Below are 7513 nucleotides of genomic sequence, written 5' to 3' on the forward strand. Positions count from 1 at the left end.
TTCCAAAGGTCTGCACCCGTGACGCCCTCCAAAGGCCTACACCCTCGAGTCGCCTGTTGGCCACGAGGCCCAGTGAAGTGCCTGGGAGGATACCACCCAAAGGGTGGGCTTTCGTTTGATTGGTGCCGCAGCAGGTCAGGCTTGAGAACCAGTCAGGATAAGTAAGCCCAGGAATTCCTCTGAGGGATCAGGCAGCAGTACCTCCAGGGGACTTTACCTAAAACTGCACCCTTATCTTCCTGCTCCAACCCACCCGCACCACCCTGATTCCCCCCCCTCTCTTCCTGACCCCTAGGAGTACTTTCTTCATCTGTCACTTGCACACCAGTCTTCCTCTCAGAGTCTGCTTTAGGGGAGCACCGGTTCAGACAGGCAGTGATCGGGTTTCAAGTGTGGGCCAATGGCTTGAGGCGGAGAAGGGTAAAGGATGGGGTAAAATGAGGCTAGCTCCGGCCATGCTGCATTTTAGGTGTCAAGTGGTACTGTCAGGTAAGCATTGGACTGGGAGCAGCAAGGTCGGTGGTTCGAACCCATCAGTGGCTTTACAGGAGAAAGGAGGCTATGTGTTCCCACAGAGTTACAGCCCCTGAAACCTGATGCCAGGTCTCTGTGAGTCAGAATCTACTCAATGACAGCCCGCCTCCATTGGGTAGCACATTCTACTGGATGCTCTGTAGGCCATTGAGTATGCAGTGGACCACTTATGCGAGTCATTGAGGTAGGAAAGAGGGAAGAGTATGGAATGGAGGCGGAGAGGGAAGAGAGAAGGCCCTGGGCCAACCAGCACAAAGAAGAGGAACTAACCCAGCAGGCGGGCATTGGACATGGGGGGGGGGGGGTCGGGGCTAGGAGAGTGCAGGGCGGGCAGGCTCTACTAAGAGGAGATCATGCTCAGTCTCACAGTCAGACTGGCATGTAGTCACGTGACAGACGCTGCTAAGGGCTCGGGGAAAGAAAAGGTAAACTGGAGCCTTGGTCTCCTAGAAATGTACTGTCCAGAGGAAAAGGCAACCAATGAAATCTTACCAAGGAACTCATAACTACCAAGACGGCTGGGGGAGGGCACATAACAAAGGACCGCCAGCATCACGGAGGACATGACATTCAAGCGAAATCAAGAGGGAAAGGGCCGACACCACAGCGACAAAAGAAAAGGAGCGAGCGAGACTGGACATGGTCTCAGGTGAACGTGACTGTGGCTCAAAGGGCATCATGGAGACACCAGGAAGGCTGGGGGGAAATGCTCACGCATCGTGGATCTGCGGAGAGGCTGGTATCTCAGAGAGTAAAGAACTATAACTTAGTGATTCGCAAAAGAGCAACAAATAAGCCAATTTTAAAAACGGGAGGGGAACTGGAACAGACATTTAGCAAAGGGAGCTAGATGGGCAGACAGCCACTACACAAATGGAGAGATGTCACCCTCAGAAGTCGTTAGGGAAATTCGAATCGAAACCACCATGAGATTCCACTTCCCCTTTACCAGCATGACTGCCACTGAGCCAATTCCAACTCAGAGGGGCCCCGTAGGACAGGGTGGAACTGCCTGTGTGGGTTCCTGAGACTGACTCTTTACGGGAGTAGAAAGCCCGTCTTTTCCCCACAGAGCAGCTGGTGGTTTCTTTCTGCTGAGCTTGCGATGGGCGCCCCAGTGCAGAGCCCACTGTATTACCAGGGGGGTGCACAGAATGCCCAAAGCAAACAAGCGAATGAGTATATAAATACATAATAACAAATGTTGCTGAAGAGTCAGAGAAACTGGAATCCTCAGGCCTGAAGATGAAGGGCATGGCTTGGGGAATAGAAAATGGTACCACTGCTGTCACAACAGTTAAGCAGTTTCTCAGAAAGTTAAACATGCAAGTACCATATGACCCAGAAACTCCACTCCTAGGGAGGTGCACTAGACAATGAACATATACGTTCGTGTGAAATTTGCACATGGCTGTGCACACCCATGTTTATCACATCGCTATCTCCAGAGAGTCCTGGTGGCACAGGGGTTACGCATGGGGCTGCTAACTGCAAGATCAGCCGCTCCAAACCATCAACCACCCCAAGGGAGAAAGACATGGCTCTCAACTCCCATAAAGAGTTTTAGTCTCAGAAACCCACCAGGGCGATCCTACCCTGTCCTAGAGGGTCCCTATAAATCAGCATTGACTTGATGGTAGTGAGTTTGTTTGTTGCTGTGGTGGTGGTTCATTATTTCCTAATAACAAAAAGACCGAAACAGCCCAAAGCCTGTCTGTAGAGGAATGAATCAATAAACTCTGGTACATACATACAACAGAATAGCATGCATCTCTCAATCCCGATAACGTGGCTGTCAAACACTTCATGACACAGATGAATCTGGAAGACATTAGACACAGCCAAAGTTAGCCTGCTTCATAAAGACAAATAGTGTGGGAGGAGGTCAGATGCTGGGGAGAGTATCCCTATGGAGACGTGGTCTCTGTGGGTTCAAGTTAAGATGGTTTTAAAACTTTTGCAGGAGGAAGAGAATGAGGATTATCAGTCTAGTGCGAGCTACTTAAATTTAGAAAAGCAAGCTAAAGTGTCTGAGAATGAGTATGAATTAGGTGATAACACTTTAAGGGAGAAACTGTGGAAAACTTAGACAACTGCAGGAACATGTACCTGGACTCTATCTCCAACTACCAGAGTGGCCGTCTTCCAGCCGTGGAATACTAGTCTTCCAGATTCCCTCCGTTCAAGTCAGGGAATAAGTCCCAGTTTTATTTCCCTTGGTGCTAGTATCCCACAAAATACTCCATGACACCACTGTTAAAAAAGAAAAGCGAAGAAAAAATAAAGCTAAGAAAAATGTCTTTCACACCAAAAGAAACAGATTTTGAAGACTGTAGAAGACAGGGAATAGGAAGGGAAGGAAGGAGGGAAGGGGAAAAAAAAAAGAAAGGACCATGAACCTGGAGGACCACAGGGTTAATGTATCTCATTGAAGGTCTTTACCAGGAGGGACCAGTCCCATCTGTTTGGTAGGGGGTGAGGGAAAGAGAGAAAGCCCCTTGGGCTAACATCTCAAGGACAGACAAGGTCTGAGCGTTGGGGCAGTCTAAGAGCCATTCCGTGTGCTTGGCCAACACCCTCATCTGAAAACATCCATTCTTCTGCAGCCTTCCTGGAGCAAGGCAATGTGGGTGAACTCCCGGCACTGTGGCCCTCAAAGCCTCTCCACACCTTAAGCTAAAATCTCCCCTGCAGTCTTCTAAAAAAAAATAATATTTTAGCTTAACTAGTAACAAAGGTCTACCTTGAGCGTTATCTTCTTTTAAGAACTGTCTACATGGGATCGAGTTAACAACAGCACTTTAGAAGAATAGACAGACCTTCTAGGGGACCATGAGTTTATGTTCACAAGTGAAGAACAACTGAAAGATACCAGAAGGAGGAGGAGGTGAGGAGGCTTGCACACCTCATGGAATGGAATCGAGCACCCGGACTCACTGCCTTCGAGGCGATGATGACTCACAGTGACCACACAGGACAGGGCAGAACTGCCCCTGTGAGTTTCCAAGACTAACTCGTTTATTTAAAATCATTTTATTGGGGGTTCATACAACTCCTATCACAATCCATACATCCATCCATGTGTCAACCACACTTGTACATTTGTTGCCACCATCATTCTCAAAACACTTTCTTTCTACGTGAGCCCTTGGTATCAGGTTCTCATTTTCCTCTCCCTCCACCACCCTATCTCTAGCCCTTGATAATTTATAAAAATTTTTTTCATCTCTTACACTGTCCGATGTCTCCCTTCACCCACTTTTCTGTTGCCCGTTCCCCAGGAAGCGGGTTATATGTAGATCATTATTGATCCTGAGGGGTTCATCTGTCCTGGATTCCTGTGTTTCCAGCTCTGATCTGTACCAGTGTACATGCTCTGGTCTAGCTGGATTTGTAAGGTAGAATTGGGATCATGATAGCGGGGTGGGAGGAACATTAAAGAACTAGAGGTAAGGTGTGTGTCCAAGACTCACTCTGGATGGGAGTAGAAAGCGCTGTCTTTCTTCCATGGAGCAGCTGGTGGTCTTGAACTGCTGCTCTTGGGGATCGCAGCCCCATGCATAACCGCTCCCCCACCAGGGCTCAGTGTCACTAAACTGTACACGTAGAAACTGTTGAGCTGATGTGTGTTTCGCTGGGAAGGTTCTCAACAACAAAAAAATAATAAATTTCATTTCATTTAAAAACAGAAGCGCGAGGTGCCACAGCTTCTGGAGTGACTTGGCTCCTCTCGCTGTTTGAGCCGCTCTAGCCCCCTCCCTCCCCGGGGACCGTCGCAGTCACCTGGAGCACACTTCATGGTAACCATGTGTGACGAAAAGGCTGTGATCCAAAATGCCGACCTGTCGGAGGAGATGCAACAGGACTCGGTGGAGTGCGCGACTCAGGCGCTGGAGAAGTTCAACAGAGGAGGACATTGCGCCCACATCAAGGAGGAGTTTGAGACGTACAATCGCACTTGGCGCTGCGTGGTGGGCAGAAACGTTGGTAGTTATGTGACACATGAAACTAAGCACTCCCTCTACGTCTACCTGGGCCAGGTGGCCATCCTTCTATTCAACTCTGGGTAAAGCTTAGATTGTGCCCACACACGCAGCGAACCATCCAAACCAAGGGCTCCCGCCTAACTTCCAAATACCAGAGACTGGACTCCAGCCTTGCTAGGAACACCTCCATCTTTGAACCTTGGTTGTGCTGTTTGGTACCGGACCTCTTCTGGACTCCTTTGTTGTGGTTATAAGGCAATTAGCAAAACTGCTTACGTTTGTATTTGTTTTCTGTTCCATACTTTGCCCTGCCTTGTGTTTTTGTTCTTTCCTCACAATCCAGTCCTTTCCCCCAAAATAATAAATCTGTTGGAGAAAACAGAGAGAGAGAGAGAGAGAGAGAGAGAGAGAGAGAGAGAGAGATGGGTGCATGCCACTACAGGACTGAGTGGGCCTTACTGGCACGGTGCTACATGAAAGAAACCAGACCCCCAAAGTCAGGGCCCAGCTGCATGATTCCATTTATATGAAAGGCACAGACCTGGAAAATCTATAGAGATAGAAACCAATTGGGTGCCTAAGGCTAGGGGGTGGGGAAGAAAAGGGGAGGTGACTGCTTATGAGAATAGAGTCTCTGTAGGAGGTGACAAAAATGTTCTAGACCTATTGTGGTGGTGTTTGCACAATGCTGAATACGGAAACCCCAAAAGGAACCACTTTGGATCGGTAGATGTCATGGCATGGAAATTACAGATCAGTAAAGCTTTTATTTAAAAAAAATTTTTAAATAAGTAAACAAATCCAATCTCATTACCATTAAAGAGAGAGAGAGAGAAAGGAGAACATTCCAGCAATATAAACGGCAGGGTGGGGGCAGGGGGGGGATATGACCAGAATGAGAGCTGCATGCTGGCAAGACTCCTGTTTTGTTCAGCGCTGTATCCCCAGCCCCGAGAACAATGTCTGGCATGTTGTCAGTGCTATAAAGACCCTGAAGAACATGTGCAATAGCCCTGTGGCAGCGCCAAGCACACCCCATTGGACAGCGGGAAGGTCAGAGTGACAGGGATGCTGCCGGAGAGGAGCAGAGATTTGGAGCAGTAAGGAGCCTGGAAGAGTTTTCAGTGGGAGCAGATCAAACTTACATTTGTAAAGTTCACCGGCAGAACAAAGAGAGCTAATTAAGATACTGCCTGGAAAAAATGGAATTTAGCAGCAAAAAATAATTTTGCTAGTGACCTGGGGTAAAATCAGTCCAGGTGGAGAGATGAGGTGACAGATTTTGGGAATTGGAAAGGAAGTAGAGCTGGCAAAATTATACTATATTTGGTAAAGCCTCTCACTATTCCAAGTCTCCAGGGTAACAGACCAGAAATACACTTGAGTTGAGAAATAACAAAAGACATGTTTCCATGCATATTCACACAACATGTTCACCAGTTGAGAAAGCTTCTGTTCAAGGAATCTACAGTCCTTATCCGGACACCGAGGGAGGGCCGTGCTGGCCTTCCTGCGTCTCTGGGGGAGGGATCTGTGGGGGGACACAGAGAAAGCTCCCACCCCTGAGATCTGGAGACACGTGAGAAGCATCACTGTTCCCTTCACCAGGGCTCTCATCCAGGCCGTGCAGAATCCAGAACGCCCAGACAGGTCAAGTAGACAGCCTCAAGACCGACTCACTAACGATGGTAAGCTGTGTGGGGGCGCTGGCGCTAGCCGCCTGGTGTTAACTGTTTGCCCGAATGAGGAGCTCAGAGCTCGGTTCTAGTTCTGCCGGTCGCAGTAGCAAAGCTCTGGGGAAGAGCTTCCCTCCTCTGGGTTTCCAGTCGCTCATCTCTAAAGTGAAGTGGGGGGTGGGGAATAAATGCCTTTCCGGAGCAGAGTGGTCAGAAGTCACCCCCGCACAGTGCCCGTGTAGGGTTTGATTGGGACTGAAACGTGGATGATTGCAGAGGACTCTTCGGGGAATCTAAAATTCTAGGTACAAAACGGGTTCCAGAGGTGAAAGCACATTTATGAGTAAAACTATAGCAAATTACAAATTTTTAAAAGCTGATAACACAGCATTAGGGAATCGTTTAAAAGGCACGTGTGAAAAAATTAGCTGCCTGTTTGGCTACATATAGATTTCTCACAATTAAAAAACAAAGAAACAATTAACTGCCTGGCATTCTGCTACACAGTTTTGCACTGTTTTGTGACTGCAGATCCTTTCGTTGCCTCGCATGATACCAAGTTTGTAATATTTTCCAGAGAGAGACTGGAAAGATCATCCCATCTTTGCTCTCTCAGGGGTGATGATCAAATGTGTTCTTTATTGTGGTCGTTTTAGGAAAGACTCGCCATTTCAAGAGGGGTATGCAATTTGGAGACGGCTCTATCAAGTGTATGTTCTTGATGAGCTGAAGGACCTTAAGGAGTTTCCTGTTTTCTGGTGCAGTGGCTCATCTATTGTACTTCTGTACACTTCTGGTGCTGAAGCTCCTAGAGCCGAGGGTTCTCGGGCATCTTCAGCTGAACACATTGATGAGTTAGCACAATGGAGTTGGGGTGTTCCTAGAAGCCATTCCTTATACAATCATTTAAATGTAGCCCAACTCCTAATCACTCTGCCGCCAGGGCTCCAGTAGATATGGAATACCTAGATTTACTCAGGTCTCGCTAAAATCTTGAAACGAGTCCTTGTTGTTGACAGTGACCGACGAGTGAATTCTGATCCCTGGTGATCCATGGGGGCAGGGTAGAACCCCACAGGGCTTTCAGGGCGGCGCCCTCCCAGAAACAGACTCTCAGATCTTACTTCTGAGATGCCTCTGGTTGGGTTTGAACCACCAACCTTTGCGTTAATAGTACAGGATCAAACCATTTGCAAAACCCAAACAGTCCAAAGTGGCCTTTGAGCAACTTGTTCAACCTTTTGAGACTCATATACTTTGGCTGGTAGATAGGGATAATAATATGTCAGAGTTGATTGTGAGGGCTGGGTGTCCATG

General features: G+C 48.0%; 1 pseudogene; it reads left to right on the forward strand.

The window, feature by feature from the left end:
* Nucleotides 1-4340: 4340 nt before the first annotated feature.
* LOC142424960 (dynein light chain 1, cytoplasmic pseudogene) lies at nt 4341-4604 on the forward strand (annotated as a pseudogene).
* Nucleotides 4605-7513: the final 2909 nt, after the last annotated feature.

This window comes from Tenrec ecaudatus, chromosome 13 (assembly GCF_050624435.1).
Source record: "Tenrec ecaudatus isolate mTenEca1 chromosome 13, mTenEca1.hap1, whole genome shotgun sequence".
Lineage (NCBI taxonomy): Eukaryota > Metazoa > Chordata > Mammalia > Afrosoricida > Tenrecidae > Tenrec > Tenrec ecaudatus.